We start from the raw sequence: 16,891 nt of genomic DNA on the forward strand, positions 1-16,891 counted from the left end.
ACAGTGACAGTGAGGTCATAAAACCATATCAGGTTACCGTTTTCATTGTTTCATTCAAATTTAGTATAATTTGTGTGTGTGTTTCAAAAGGAACCTCGATCATAATGAGAAAAAAAGTCTCAAAATACAAACACTATTAAAACACATTCATAGTGTATGATAATTTCTTGTAAATTATAAAATCGTCGATGTATCATCCGGTCGCAGGACAACAGTTGCGTTGTTTCAGCTTGGCCTATTTTGTGGAAATATTTTTATGTTAAGTAAGTACAGTCACAATTTACAGAAGTAATAACAGCTCAAATTCAGATTCATACTGTGATATGTTTTTGTTATTGTTAAAATAATAAATTTACAATTCACCTAAATTACAGTCTTGCAATGTGACGTCCATATGAACCAGCTCCCCAGCAGTTTTAGTTCCAACTTCTGACTTTTTGGATATCAAGCCTCTCGCTCTGACTCACAGAACAAAGTGTAATGAGGACCAGTTTTATTCGAGTAAGCAGCAGGTTGGCAATCATCAACTTTCAGGTAAACACCAGCACACACGACATGTTGTTTTGATGGAAATCAGCTGTGCGGAAGACCTCATCAACCCTGCAAATAAAGTCAAAGTTTGAAGCTCAGAATGTGCTGCTTTTTTAAAATACCATAACAGGGCGACCCGGTGGTCAACTGTTTAGCGCGTCGGCCTCACAGTGTAGAGGTGTTAGGGTTCGATTCTGGATCTGGCTTTCCTGTCTGGAGTTTGCATGTTTTCGCTTGCGTGGGTTTTCTCCTGGTCCTCTGGTTTCTTCCCACATTCCAAAAACATGCGTGGCAGGTTAATAGAACACTCTAAATTGTCCCAAGGTGTGATTGTGAGCATGAATAGTTGTTTGTCTCTGTGTGCCCTGTGATTGGCTGGCAACCAGTTCAGGGTGTCCCCCGCCGACTGCCCGAAGACAACTGGGGTAGGCTCCAGCACGCTTGTGAGGAGAAGCGGATTAGAAAATGGATGGATGGATGGATAAATCATAACAGTCACTAATAAAAAAATTCCAAAAGCTAGAATTACTTCAAAAACATACCATATATTTTTTCTTTTAGTTTACAATGGATTTTAGTTGATCTTTTATTTCTTTTCTTTTTTTTTTTAGAAACCTGTTAGAGGACAACAATTTTCTATGAAGCTAAACAAACAGCTGTCACGTGAGAAGCATATTTACTGTATATCTCAGACGCAGACATGACAAGGAAGTGGAAAAGTCTTTCTATACAAATGTACAAATGTAACAACAGAAAGCCGGGGCTGGATGCAGAAGACATGGAAAAAAACGTGACATTGTGACATTGTGTCACTGAGCAATGACAACAGGGCATGACCAATCTTTTATGAAAAAATAAAGGTTAAAAAAAGGACCATAGCAAGTAACAACATCAAGGAGCCAACCCAAAACACAGTCACAGCCACTCACAACAGCAGCCACATTTTCAATGGAATAATACTGATACTTTCTGCAAGAAGTATGAACATTCTTCCATCGCAGATGATGGAATCCCGGACTTTCCACATACTTTGTCATCTGGTCTTGGACAAATGGCCAAGATCAGGAAATCCACAATGGGAAGGCTTCAATTCTGTCTCTGACTCTTTTTTTGCTTTCTGTATTAATAAAAATGATCTAACCAAATACTTGTTTTGCATGTGTCACGTTCGGGCAAGCCGAAATAAAGTTGGGATCCCAGAAGTGCAGACACCAAACAAGGTCTCCGTAGCAAAAGGGTTTAATATACAAAAATTCGCACCGACAAAGTAGTAACATAAAGTGCTGGTCAAAACAAGGACCAGAGGGCACAAAAACGAATAACAAAAAGCGCTTGCACAAAAGGCAAGGGGGGAAAATAAGAATCGCGAAGGAAAACAAAAAACAATGTAACCACTACACGCAAGCGAGAACCAAATCACAAACTAAGAACCATACTTACAAAATACTGAGCACGAGAGTTCAAAAAGCGAAACACAACGAGGTCTGTAGCAATAGCAGTCAATGAGCAAGGAAGTAGCAAGGCAAAATGCAATACTCCAGCGACATGTGCATATCAGAGGGCTCCTTAAATACAGAGTGAGACTAATCATAGATTGGCAGCAGGTGTGCACAGAAGTCCGCTAATGCCACCTGCTGGCCAGACTGAAACATAACCGTGACAGTACCCCCCCTCAACGGACGCCTCCTGGCAGACCACCCGGCTTCGATGGGTGCGCAGCGTGGAAAGCGCGGAGAAGGGACGGGTCCAAGATACCCCTTACCCCTGCGCCGAGAGTCCAAAATTTCCCGCACCGTGTACATCAGGTCACCATCGATAATCCGTGGAGGAGGAGGCGAGGTGGAAGGCGGAGCCAAGGGACTGGTGGCCACCGGCTTAAGCAGGGAGACGTGGAAGACTGGGTGGACCTTCATGGTGGGCGGCAACCGGAGCTTGACGGAGACGGGGCTGACGATCGAGTCCACCACGAACGGTCCCGTGAAGCGGGGCCCCAACTTGCTCGAAGTGCCGGCCAGACGCAGATCCCTCGTCGACAGCCACAACTCCTGGCCTACCTGATAGGCTGGCGCCGGGCGACGACAACAATCTGCGATCATCCGGTTCCTGGAGGCGGTGCGAGACAACGCGGCCCTGGTCTCTTTCCACATGCGATGAGCCCGTCTCAGATGACGCTGCACTGACGGGACCTCCACCTGCCCTTCTTGTGACGGAAAAAGCGGCGGCTGATAGCCATAGGCAGACATGAAAGGAGACCGACCTGTGGCTGACGAGACGACAGTGTTATGGGCATATTCCACCCAGGGCAGGTGAACAGACCATGATGAGGGACGATGGAGACACACGCAACGCAGAGCCGCCTGCAGGTCCTGGTTCATGCGCTCAGTCTGTCTGTTGGACTGCGGGTGGTAGCCCGACGAGAGACTTGCCGTGGCTCCCAGGGCTAGACAGAACCGCTTCCACACCCTGGAGACAAATTGGGGACCCCGGTCCGACACAACGTCCACTGGAAGCCCATGGAGCCGGAAGACATGGCGAACGAGATGGTCAGCGGTCTCCAGGGCAGACGGTAACTTTGACAAGAGAACAAAATGAACAGATTTAGAGAAGCGGTCCACAATGGTAAGAACAACGGACTTTCCCCGGGAAGGAGGGAGGCCAGTGACAAAGTCCATGGAGATGTGGGACCAGGGTCGAGGTGGAACGGGAAGGGGTTGAAGCAACCCTGCCGGAGGCTGGTGAGAGACCTTACTACAGGCACAGGTGGAGCAGGCCTTGATGAAATCCAGAACGTCCTTCCGCAGCTCCGGCCACCAAAACCGCTGAGAGACAAGATGCCGGGTCCGATTCATCCCAGAATGGCAAGCCACCTTTGACGAGTGCCCCCACTGCAACACCTCTGAACGCGGAGGTGGGGGTACAAAGAGTTTACCAGCAGGACAGCCAGCCGGGGCTTGGGTTCCGTCTTGGGCCTCTTGGACCTTACGCTCAATCTCCCACCTCAGCGCCCCCAAGATGCAGTGGTCCGGAAGAATGCTCCCTGGTTCGCTGCTCCTCTCAGCGGGGTCATGGATACGCGATAGGGCATCTGGTCTTCTGTTCTTGGACCCTGGACAATAGGTGAGTGTAAAGTTGTAGCGCGTAAGTAGTAGCGCCCACCGGGCTTGACGCGAGTTCAGTCTCTTGGCAGAGCGAATGTATGCGAGGTTCTTGTGGTCGGTGTACACGGTGAAGGGTTCCTTAGTCCCCTCGAGCCAGTGCCTCCATTCTTGTAGAGCTGAAACGACGGCCAGTAATTCACGATTTCCTACATCATAGTTGGTTTCCGTGGGACTGAGACGACGAGAGAAGAAGGCGCAAGGGTGGAGTCTCTGGTCGACTGGGGAACACTGCGACAATACCGCCCCCACTCCAGTCTCGGAAGCGTCCACCTCTACCACAAAAGGAACTTCGGGGTTAGGATGTTGCAAAATAGGGGGGTTAGTGAAAGCCTTCTTTAATTCGCAAAACGCATTATCGGCATCCGAGTCCCACCTAATGGGGACGTCTTGATGTCAACAATGATGTTAACGGAAGGGCTATAGTTCCTGATGAATCGTCGGTAGAAATTGGCGAAACCCAAGAAACGTTGTAGCTGTTTCCTAGTGGTGGGTGTAGGCCGGTCTACCACCGCCTTAGTCTTGGCGTAATCCGCTCTCAGCTGACCCTTCTCTATGACAAAACCAAGAAACGAAACTGACTCCACATGAAACTCGCATTTCTCTGCTTTAACGAAGAGTCGATTCTCCAAGAGACGCTGCAAGACGAGCCTGACGTGGCGTTGGTGCTCTTGGGGCGTACGAGAAAAAATCAATATGTCGTCCAGGTACACAAAGCAAAATACATTCAATAAATCTCTCAACACGTCATTAATAAGGCTCTGAAAAACGGCGGGGGCGTTGGTCAACCCGAAAGGCATGACTAGATACTCAAAATGTCCCACTGGGGTCTTGAATGCAGTTTTCCATTCATCCCCCTCCCGTAAGCGGACTAAATGGTTGATAAGATCCAGTTTAGTGAAGATGGTTGCAGATTGGAGAAGGGCAAACGCAGAATCTAATAGCGGAAGTGGATATTTATTCTTTATGGTGATTTCGTTAAGCCCCCGATAGTCTACACAAGGACGTAGTGACTTGTCTTTCTTTTCTATAAAAAAAGAACCCGGCCCCCAAAGGAGATCGAGATGGTCTAATAAGGCCAGCGGAGAGGGAGCTGTCCATGTACTCCCTCAATGCTTCTTGTTCTTTGTGGGAAACTTGATACAAGCGAGAACTCGGAAGGGGGATGTTAGCGAGCAAGTCGATGGCACAATCGTACGGCCGGTGAGGCGGCAAAGACTGAGCGCGGTCCTTACTGAACACTTGTCGTAAATCATGATAGATACTCTGGACTTTAGCTAAACAAATTCGGCTAGCTAAACGATTCCGGCGGGTCGTTACGAGGAAGCCCTCTACGCCCCGCAGCAGACTGCAAACAGTGAGCGAAGCAAAACGGACTCCAATTCTCAATCGCGGGGCGTTCCCATGAGATGACTGGGTTATGTGTCCTTAGCCAGGGTAACCCCAGGATTAATGGTACGGATCGGGACCGCATCAGATAAAACCTCCTACGTTCGACATGATTGCCCGATAACCTCAACATTATAGGGCCCGTGATCCGTTTAACTTCCGCCAGGAGTCGCCCATCAAGATCGTGAACCCTCTTGACCTCATTTAACTCCTCTTCCGGACAACCCAGTTTGTTAGCCATTTCTGTGTCCATGAAACAGTCGTCCGCCCCCGAATCCACCAATGCCCGAACCGGAAGAGCCAGTGATAGACCATAAAGAGTACCGTCCAACTCGAGTCTCTTGGGACGTCCTGCCCTGGACTCCTCGAGACCCACACGTCCTCCTACCACCTGCAGGGGCTCCTCCTCTGCGTCGGCTGGGCTGGAACATGAATGACGCTCGGGTCCGGATGGTCGCCTGGACTCGTGTTCAGCCGGCCGACTACCCGCACGTCGGGCTTGAAAACGGGTAGTTCCTTGTTCGTGCATGCGTTCCCGCTCACGCTCCCGCAAGCGGTTGTCCACGACGAGGGCCAGTCTGATGAGCTCCTCCAGGTTGGTGCTATGATTGCGGGTAGCCAGTTCATCCTTTAAAGCAACACTTAACCCGCGGCGAAACAAACCACACAGCGCGCGGTCCCCGTAACCGCTACGGGCTGCCAAAATGCGAAACGAAATAGAGTAAAGACACAGACAAAAACCCTCTATTACAGGGGTGCCCATTAGGTAGATCCTGATCTACCGGTAGATCTAAGACAGGTCCCAAGTAGATCCGAAGAGTGTCGAGGAGAAAAAGAACAATCAACCATTTGTGTCTTTGTACATGTTAGTAATATATATTTTTGTGTTAATATACACTGCACACTAATCATCTTATCAGTCATTTTCACAAAAAAAAAAAAAAATTGCGCTACATCTTTTATCGTCATGATTCTCATTCAGAGTTTGCTTCGTGTACAATTCACCGAGGGCACGAGCAAAGAATAGGATTCTTGGAGGGCCCAGGGAAGCACTTTAAAACAGTACGTGTGAGCTACGATAGTTAACAGGCTGCAAAAATGCGTTGCATGCCTCAGTTTCAGGCTGTTTCTCATCACGGCGTACGAGCGTGTGCGTGTGTGCGCGTGCCGGTAAGGGTAGATCCCGGGAGGTTAGTTGATCGAAAAGTAGATCTTCGGTCCAAAAAGTTTGGGCACCCCTGCTCTATTAAATCAAGGAGAGACTGTCAGGGTGTTTCATTTGCAAAACCACGGAAATGACAACCTGCACTGTTTACGCGCATTCTCGCTTTCCCAAATCAAGTCGCCATCTCTTACAGATGTAAACGGATCACTACTTGAAGGGAAAGGCGAAAAAATTAGAGAATGTTGTGCTCATGTAGTTTGCTTTGCTTCACATTTTACTATCAATCTGTTTGTATACACCCAAAGTACTTCTTGAAAATAAGAAAATAACCCTTGAAACCAGGAGCATTTATTGCGAAGGATTTGCAGCCCGCTTCTGCACTGGAAGATGAATGGCTTTGTCACTACATGAAAATGCTTGACCCATGTTTGAGCAACTATATAAGGAAAACAGTTTCATGCAGTGGGACTGAGTGTGGTGGCGATTGGTCTTGCCTGTAGAATGGGGTGCAGGCATAACCACTCGGTGATTATTGACTATTTCTTTACTCACTTTCATATTGCTTTCTTGCAACAAACGGGATGGTGACAGGTTGTCATTTGCACTTTTAGAGATTTTAAGCTAACATCATTCATGCTGATTTTTGATTCCCACTTTTAACTCCCTGAATGACTTTTATGCCCATCACCCCCAAAACTTTGCAGCCAGGGCAAACACCCCCTGCACTACCCATGTCCCGCACCTCAGCCCACACAAAACCATTTCATGAGCCCCACTTTAAGGCTTAAACTAGATGACAATCTTTTATTTTGTTCAGCATTTCCCCCTAATTGTTTTATATGCTTATTTAGTCTAGATTTCCACAGAGATAACATTCTGAAAAGACGACCAAGCCTCAAAAACACATCACTTTAAACATTAGCACATCCTAATTACAGTGTACAGGATGCCAAGGCGGGTTGGAGTCTGCAGTGGGTCACAACTGTGGTTAACTTGTTTTGGTCTCAAGAGAAGGCGGGGAGGTAATAGAGGGAAGGTGGAAACCAACAGGAAGGAGAGAAAAGAGGACATTTGTTTCCTCTGTTTTGGGTCAACCTCAGGGACTGTTTTTTTTCATTCTTCCATTTAATGACTTCCTCACGCCTCCTGACTGACATGATATGGTTTTTTGCAAAGGTCGGTAAAGGTAGGTTACTCAGAGCGGGAGCTGTGGCGAAAGGATGACAAGATGACAAAAGCATGCAGTGCAAGATCTACACACACACACGAAAAAAACATCTATTTCTTTCTCGAACTCTCTTGAGAGCAGTGACACAAATTAGTCATCCGTTAAGCATTCATCAAACCACTGTGGTTGTGATGAATGCAAACAACATATGTGACCGCTGAGCTCCCTTTCCTAGTAGCACGCAGGATTTCAAAGCTCAAGTGTCTGCTGGAGTCATTTGAGCAAGAGGAACGAGACAAAGTCCGGCAAATCAAGTTCACTGTCACCTACTGGAGAATGACGGGTCCAAGTTGCCGTTCGGAAGCTGTGTTTTTCTTCTTGAATTGTTCACTTCATTATTTTTGTTTACTGAGTTTAGTTGACAACTTTTTTCTTTGATAAGTTTGATGCGCAAAAAGTGAAAGAAGGATTTTTGGGGGGCCTTTTTAATTTTTTAGTTTCTTCCAAATTCCTCTAGCCTTTTCACTATAGCTCTCTCAACTTACTTCTCTTGAGCATTCTCAACATCGTCATTTTGCATTGGTTCAAAGTCTCCCACGTTGTCATTTGTCTTTATCATGCAGAAATCAGAAATAACGCCCCTTTCCTTGTCATTTTAAGCAAGAGACAAAAAGAAAAGTAGAGCAATCCACAACTTTTCAGCAACCCAGTATAGAAATAAAATGTATAAACACGGTTACCTCACATTAGCTGGAAGCATGAACTGACCTCATGCTAGCCCTATTTTTTGTGGCCAGTGCATGCCGATCACAAAGTGCAGTGGAGTTTTCTTTCTTTTCACATTTTCTTAGACATACAGCAGAAAGGGCTGTTTGTGCCATTGGATGACTCAACACGGCCGACATGATTGATAATGATGATGATGATAAAAATAATGCATTGAATTAGCCCCAAACAGACAACAGCAAGATCAAGACACTCTTGCCAGTTGCACTCAGCACTGCCGCACATGAGCTGAGGAGAATGCAGAAGAATGAAAGGGAAACATGAATGACGCTTTTCATGAAGAAGATGTGAGTATTAAAGCAGTTGTACAGTAAGCTATTACCGTAAATCACTGACAGTAAACTTGTTCATGACCCACTTAAATAAATCTTCAAGAAGCTTATTGAGCAATAGGATAATTTTCTTAAAACCACACCTTTTAGTGGATAATAAACATTCATTCATTCATCTTCCGAGCCGCTTGATCCTCACTAGGGTCGCGGGGGTGCTGGAGCCTATCCCAGCTGTCTTTGGGCAGTAGGCGGGGGACACCCTGAATCGGTTGCCAGCCAATCGCAGGGCACACAGAAACAAACAACCATTCGCACTCACACCCACACCTAGGGACAATTTAGAGTGTTCAAACAGCCTGCCACCCATGTTTTTGGAATGTGGGAGGAAAACGGAGCACCCGGAGAAAACCCACGCAGGCCCGGGGAGAACATGCAAGCTCCACACAGGGAGGCCGGAGCTGGAATCGAACCCGGTACCTCTGCACTGTGAAGCCGAGGTGCTAACCACTGGACTACCGGGCCGCCTGGATAATAAACATGAATATTCCAAATATTTATCATACACAGGTGTGGTGGTCCCCACCACTGTGTCGTCTTGGCCCCCAAATGGCGAAATACACCCTGCAAGTGAATTGAAACATGGCACGCATTGTTAATCGTTAGTATTCTATTAGTTGTGTTTTTAACAAAGAGGTCATTGCAATATTTTTAGCTGAAAGTCAAGTGGTTATTGTGTCACTTGGTACCCTGCAAACATTGTCAAAGAACAAAAGCAGTGACTCCAGGCTGTATGCAAGGTGTCACCAAAACAACACACTCTGCACCCCAATGTTTATGACATTCCAGCTAAGGTTAGCTCAAGGGCTCTTTTTCGTATAGTAGGAAGGTAGCACTGGTGGAGGACAGGACAGGTGTATCCATAAATCAAGGGCTACTAAAGCCCATAGCTACCAAGCTCCTTGATGAGAGGAGAGGCTGTTTACTGTGCAACTAAATTGCGAATCTTTTTAGGATCACGGATTATATGTGCTAGTAGCCCCGCCTAAAATGTCATCCAGCATTACCCAAAACTATAACTCCAGTGCTCTATCACAGCAAAACTCAAGTTGTATGAATGGATTTGTGATATTATCAACTGTAGATAATAATAATAATAATAATACATTTTATTTGTGGGCGCCTTTCTAATGTGATTCAAATGATTCATGTCCATTAATTTTGCAATATGAGTGTAATGTAACGTTTTCTTTTGTTTGAACGGCCCTTGTGCTCCTTCTTGCTGTCGATGTGACCCACGTATCCACAAACATTTGTCCACATCAGTTATCCTCAAAGTGTGGTGCGAATACAGTGTTCCCTCACTTTTCTTTCGTGGATGTTCCAAACCCCACCCCGATAATTATGTTTCCTTTTTCGGGGAGTGGGGGGGGGAATAAACCTCTATTAGGCCATTACACCCCCCCCCCCCCCCGCAACCCCATAAACAGTTCCCACTCTCCTAAACACTTGTCACACCTAATAAGTGTAACTTTGAAAATGCAATACAAAGCTGAAGGCTGCATTTGTAATTTAACGTGAGCGGAGCACGCTCTGCACCCCAGCAGACGAGGATGACGGAAAGTTGGCTTTGTTCAATGTTTTATCTTTTTATCCCAAAATGGCTTACCTTAATTACAATCCTGCGTCGCGTCAAATAATCACTAAAACAAATATGAATACAATGTATAACATTTAAATAAGCTCAAAACGATCATACAAGAAAGTTTAAACAGTAGCCTGTTTAAACTTTTTTTTAATCGCCGGATGCCCACTCCATTTTCATCACATCACTTGCTTTATTCAGTGGTTCTCATTTTTAAATGGAAGGATGATAGCCAACACAAGCATGCACAATCTAAAAGTAAAATTAACTGAATTTGACCAAAGAACATTCAACAAATTAGTTAAGACTAATACAAGTGACCACAGAGCAACGTCAAAATCTTGAAACTAACACGCAAGTAAATGAAAGTCGCCCTGTCCCTTCTCTCACACACACACAGCGTACAGGTAGAGCCAAATGGCTACTTGTGAACTGTTTTTAAACTTCATAAAACGATTTTTTTTCAAAAACAGCAATTTTCAAATGTATAATAAAATGCTGTGGGGTAGGCACCCCCCCCCCCCCCCCCACACCCACACCCACCCCTTGTGTAGCGCAGTGCCTTAATCACCATAATAGTTTTTGGTGACGAAAACCTCCACATCATTTTTTATGAAGACTTAGGCCGACTATGTTCCTGTATTTTTATTTTGATCACCAGGGGAGCAAAGTGTTTTTTTTAAGTTGTACTTGGTGTGAAGAGTTTGAAAACCAATGGCGATTTGAAGGGATACGATGATATCATATTTGAAAAGTGCATTTCAGTCACTCATGAACACAATCCCTTGTGCACCACTTTTAAATGTTGCTTGGTGAAAAGTCAGATATAAATATCTGAAACATTCACTTAAAATATCATTTACATTACTTATAATTATAAGATCCCTGACTCAGGATGTGATTCTGTTGCAGGGTCTCTATATTTACCAAGTATTGTTTTGATACCCGGTACACCAGATATGGACTTCAAAGGGATGTCCGCATAAGAGGCTGGCATACTGACAGGGCCTTTAAAACCAAACACCGCTTTGGGATGGCAGGGCAACTGTCCATCATCCTGACACTAATAAACAAACCACCCGAGAAGGAAACACATGTAATGGTGAGAAACATTAAACTCACTCGGTACTGCCACTAAATCAAATCAAAATTAGAAGTAGATACCTCGTGGATGTGCCCAGCAATCGACAAGCGAGCAAAGGAGTTTCGCCTGGTATTTTGCCAACACTTATCTGGGATAGGTTCCAGTTTCCTGACACCCATTATAGGATAAGAAATAGAAAATGGATACGGATAGAAGTTTGCACAAAATGGTGACTGTAAATTTACACAGAGGTACCAGGCAAAACTCAACTCGACTATATTATTTCCCAAACTCCTTGTGGGACCTTGACACAATGTTTGAAGTAGGGTAAGCTCATTGTAATTATGGATAACCATCATAAACAAACATCAAGAAAAAAAGCGGGAAAGTCTGATCACATTGATATTCATGGTTGAAAAATATCATAGCTCACACGCTGGGGTTGTGCAAATGGTTTAGAGCAGGGGTGCCCACACTTTTTGGACCGAAGATCTACTTTTCGATCAACTGACCTCCCGAGATCTACCATTATCAGCACGCGCGCGCACACACACACGCCACGATGCGAAACAGCCTGAAACTGAGGCATGCGATGCACTTTTGCAGCCTGTTAACTATCGTAGCTCACACGTACCATTTTAAAGTGCTTCCCTGGGCCCTCCTAGATTCCTATTCTTTGCCCGTGCCCTTGGTGAATTGTACACGAAGCAAACTCTGAATGAGAATAATGACGATAAAAGATAGAGCGCAACAGCTCTGATCACAAGCTGCAATTGCAGACTGCTGAGCGCTAACAACTTACGGTGACGTAATCACGCGCCACCGTAATTTCAAGATTTACCGGCTTTATTTTATTTTTAAATTTTTTTGGGGTGAAAATGAGACTGATAGGATGATTAGGGTGCAGCATACATTAACACAAAAAAATATATTACTAACATGTACAAAGACACACAAATGGTTGTTTTGTTTTTTTTCTCCTCGACACTCCTCGGATCTACTTGGGAACTGTTTTAGATCTACCGGTAGATAAGGATCTACCTAATGGGCACCCCTGGTTTAGCGTGTCACAAAACAAAAACTAAGTCAGGGAAAAAGGGTGAAAACTTCTCCACCATGGACAGATTACATACAGCCACAGTATAATTGGGTAAAACAGACTAAGTATTTTCACTGACCATCTTTTCAAAGCAATCCATTACAGACACCTGTACTTTTGAGCAAGCAAGTCTGTGTCGTGTCATCTTATACTAAACAAAAGACTCCTAACAAATGGTTTTTTTATATCTTTTTTTTTTAACTGCACAACACATTTTACAGGCATTACTTATTTTCCAGAAAGACCCCAATTGAGCGGGCCTTTAGCAAACGCTGCAGCATGGTAACTATTTCCTCTGTTGGAGTGGAATCAAATGCAAACATGCTCATGCGATTTGTACAAGCAAATGAAATAGCCTTAGAAAGAAAGGGAATCCATACTCTGTGAGCATCGAGCGTTTTAAATCTTCTAATAAGCTGATGAATATGTGTATATGATTTTCTTTTGGTTTGGGGTTTTGATCGGGTTTCGGATTGCAGTGGTGCCTTGAGCTACATATTTAAATAATTCTGCTTGTACTTAAAATGCCATCTCAAATCATTCTGGATTGGATTTGGATTGGATAAACTTTATTGCCAAATGTACTGTATGCGTAACATACAGCACAGATGAAATTTCTTCCCTCTCAACATATTTTGCTCCAAAATATATAAAATATAAAATGAATAAAAATGCCATTAAACCATTCCAACCTCCAAAAAGGATTTTTAAAAAGGAGAATAGAACCCATGAAGAAAAACAAAGAGTAATAACACAATTTAATACAATGTAAAGAATTAAACTGTTTGTGCAACATCAGTTAGTGCTGCAATTGCAAACCTAACAATTGTGTCAGAAAGTAGATTAAAATTTAAACCCGCTAAAATCAAGTCCAAGTTATGGCACAGGTGTTGTAACGAGATTTTGGTGGACTGATCGAGAGGCAGGCAGTCCAGGCAGGGTCTGAGCTCAAACACGAACCAATGATCGAAATAGGAAGCGACTCCACAGGGGCCAACTTTACATCATCCTAAAGGTATGATTGTGCAGTTCATTTGAAAATTATTATGCAAACGTCCATCTCGTGCAGCTGTAAGCCAAGGAGACCACGTCCATTTCTGTGCTGAATTTATAGGGAATGAAGGGAACCACTTTCATTGGATGGTAAACAAGACAACTGCGTTCTCTCCCACAATGAGCCGCTAGGGCGCAAACGCCCGCTTCTCTTTGCACCCGTCTAGGAAAATACCCCAAAAAAGAAAACTCCATCCATCCACACGGTTACTGCGGTAGATTTAGTCTGGGCACAAAACTCGGGCCCTATGTCTTTGTCACCACTTGGTCTTGTCATTTCTGCTAAACCTTGTCATGCTCATTCAGCTGTGTCCAGCCATTTGTGTCTTGTCCGGGTGTGCCTTGTCAGTCTATGTGTAGCCTGTTAAGTTCCGTTTCTGTTCACTCTTTGTCTGCTCATTGTCACATTGTCGCTTTGAGTGGCCTGTCACCGTGTCTGTGGTAGTGGGTTTCTGTGGTTGTTGGTTTTGCTTCGTTTTTTGGGGGGCTTTTTTTCTTTTTCTGACCACCAAGTACCTTCATTTGCTCTTTTTTTTGGGGGGGGGGGGGGTAATAAATCCATTTTGAGAATACTGCACTTTGCCCTCTTGTCTTGGCTACTTGTTTGCTTTTGGGTCTACTTGCTTTTTGACATGTGCTCCACCACAGCGAACGCTACACGTGACAGATCAGGGAAGACATACTTTCATAGAAGAGAGCGGTGACTCAAAGCAGACTCCCATGAGCGCCTTTTTTTTTTTTTTTTTTTTAAGCTTTAGTTGTAGTTTGAATGAATTACAACACCAGGTGACAAAAATAATACCCGAGTTTCACTTTTGTGGTATCATAAATACACATACTGTACATGTCTTCTTGTTCAACGTAGTGAAGTTAGTTTATGACTTTATTTCCTCACATGTACTCAAGTACACCTAGTAAGAGATTTTTTGACTCACTAACTTTTATGAAATGTCGACCTTGCGTGTATGAGCAACTCCACAGTGGCTAACCACACAACACTGAGGCTCAGGACAGCTCACAGTAAGTCAGTCTGGCCAAATGTCCTTGTATTTATTCGTTAGACATTACAAATTACAGGATTACCACTCTTGCTTGTCTCTCGACGAAGGCGGACGCTTTTGCTTTCTGCTCCTGTCCCCCACCCTTCCCTGCTCGCCACTCAGTCCATGTGCTGTCTTTGTCCGACTTTTCCTAGCCTCCTATCATATTTTCATCCTAAAAACAAACATGGAATTGGTTGGCTGGTCTCTCGATGCCATCGACAACATTTTCTTGATGATTAGAACAGCCAGTGGGGAGCCCACTTGCCCCTCGGGGACTTTTGCTGCTGGGCACACCCTAGATCCTTGGAGGAAGCGGAGAATGGTGTGCCTGTCAACACTGTCCGTTGAGGATGTGGATGACATCTACCTTTTCGGCCTTCCGATAACAGGTATGCTGCCGTTTGGTGTGAGCAGTTTCCTGATCTATCGCAAAATTCAACCGATGGGAGCGGCTCTATTGGAAGTGAAGAGGCTGCCGGTCTAAGGATGGGGGCCAGTGCCCCTGTAGCACTGATTCTGACCCCGAGAGCGCAGTCGCGCCGAGTCGCTGACACGAAAGGTGGAACCAAAGTGCATGATTTAACATTCTAGTCGGACCCTTTAGTCCGCTGCGCCACTTAATAATGAGCGGGAAAATGAGAAACAGTCCGCAGAGAAACTGTAACTTTTTTAGTCTCCCTTTTTATTTTATTTAACAGGATCAATATATAAGACATTGCCTTTTAAAATTTGGATAATTATATGCATGTAAAAGCTTCAGTGTATTTACAATTTTTGTCTCCGGCAGGCTGGTACCATATCATCCCCTGGCTTGAATATTCTCAACAGATGGACACGGTGTATTGTTACGCTTGCAGACATTTTAGACCTCCTAATACTGTTTTTTTCTCATCACTGTAATGTTATGACTACAATTTCAAAGTTTGAAGAAATAAAAAGTCAAATAAGATTTCAAATCTGTCTTTTTAGCCCTGGGTTGAATGTGCCCCCCATCAAAGCCCCTGGCCCCAGCCCGGTGTAACAAGGGCTACGTCTGTTTTATAATTGCTGGAGATGATAAAACACTATGGGCAGACAACGGGTTTCTACTTGGACCAGTAAGGGGACACTAGATTCGATTCACTGGAGCCAATGATGTCACCATTGAGGGGGTGGCATGGGTAAAGAAACAAGACAACGGTTGTAAAAACAATTAACTTTTGTATCAAACATAAACACAGGACAACAAAATTATTATCACGACCACAGTGAAAAAAGAAAGTAAATAAATCCAATTTAGTCTCAACCTCTTAGTTGACCTTTCCCTCAAGCAAAATAATTGGTGATCACCTTTCTCAACACCAGTGTGAGTCTCCTTTTTTTTCTTTCAATCCGAATGAAATAACTAAACAAAATGTTCTTGTCAACTCCTGTCGTACAAAATAAATTCTTCTAAACATCACCAACACAAATAAAATTAATTAAAATTTATCAAATGTAATATACTGCATGTTTTTTGGTTGGCTCGCCACCACCACTGTACCCACTTTCCAGCACTTTTGGACGTCAGGGCACCGTAATGGAATCAACTCCACTGAAGGCACGCTAATCCCAGCGCTGTCCTCAATTAGAACTCCACAAAAGACCCGGCCTAATAGGGCCGAGAGCACACGAGCACAATAAAATAACTACAGTAATTAATATTAACTACTTAATTCTCAGTACTGTGAGACATTATTAACATTCATGTACACTCACCAGAAGAATGTTGAACGATACTCCGACGATATTATACGGTCGGCAAAATCCCGGCGGTACGGAATGCTAACAGCTACGTTAGCCAGGTACAGTACTCGAGGTCTAAGGAAAGTGACTACGTTTTAGCAACAAGCGATTTTAAACGAAATGCGCATAACACGTTCAAGCCTCTGAGCACACTCACTGTGTAGAATGACTCTCTTTCTCCCGAAACACTTCCTCACAACGGCAAAGAATACGTCCGCGTTCAGGTGCCGTCAGAAAAGAGACCGCGTTAGGTTGCGTCGCACATTCGTGACGTCACGAAGGTGAAAAACTGCACCTCTCATTTCCTGACACCCCACTAGTATTTTGTGCCCTGATTCGCTCGGGCCACGGCAATATTCAGTTCTGTTTAATTAAGCATTTTTTAACGACGCTACTCTTTTAGTCAATATAGATTTTGGTTATGCCCACTCCCCATTGCCTCATGCCATAATCCGGGTTACACCGGCCCCCTCAGTGAAATTGATCCAGAACCCCCACTGGGTACCTCTGCACTGTGAAGTCGACGTGCGTGCTAACCACTGGCCCACTGGGCCGCCCAATTACAGTATTATGATTTTTAAAAATTGGTTAACTATGATTTTGGCTTGCAAACGATCCAGAGTGAACACTGCCTCCCACCCAAAGTCAGCCAGGATATCACACTCCATCTCATCCGCGACCCTCGTCAGGATGAGCATTGCAGAAAATGTAGGCTAGATGATTTCGTTGAGTATTTAGAA

General features: G+C 44.5%; 1 long non-coding RNA gene across 1 annotated transcript; it reads right to left on the reverse strand.

Annotated features, from left to right (window-relative positions):
• Positions 1 to 11,051: 11,051 nt before the first annotated feature.
• On the reverse strand, positions 11,052 to 16,390 carry LOC127610767 (uncharacterized). The gene is made up of 3 exons (XR_007965037.1): positions 16,309 to 16,390; positions 16,125 to 16,226; positions 11,052 to 16,017 (listed from the first exon to the last, which is right to left on the reverse strand). It is a non-coding gene; the product is annotated as an uncharacterized LOC127610767 (long non-coding RNA).
• Between the last annotated feature and the right edge of the window lie 501 nt (positions 16,391 to 16,891).

Source organism: Hippocampus zosterae, chromosome 11 (assembly GCF_025434085.1).
Source record: "Hippocampus zosterae strain Florida chromosome 11, ASM2543408v3, whole genome shotgun sequence".
NCBI lineage: Eukaryota > Metazoa > Chordata > Actinopteri > Syngnathiformes > Syngnathidae > Hippocampus > Hippocampus zosterae.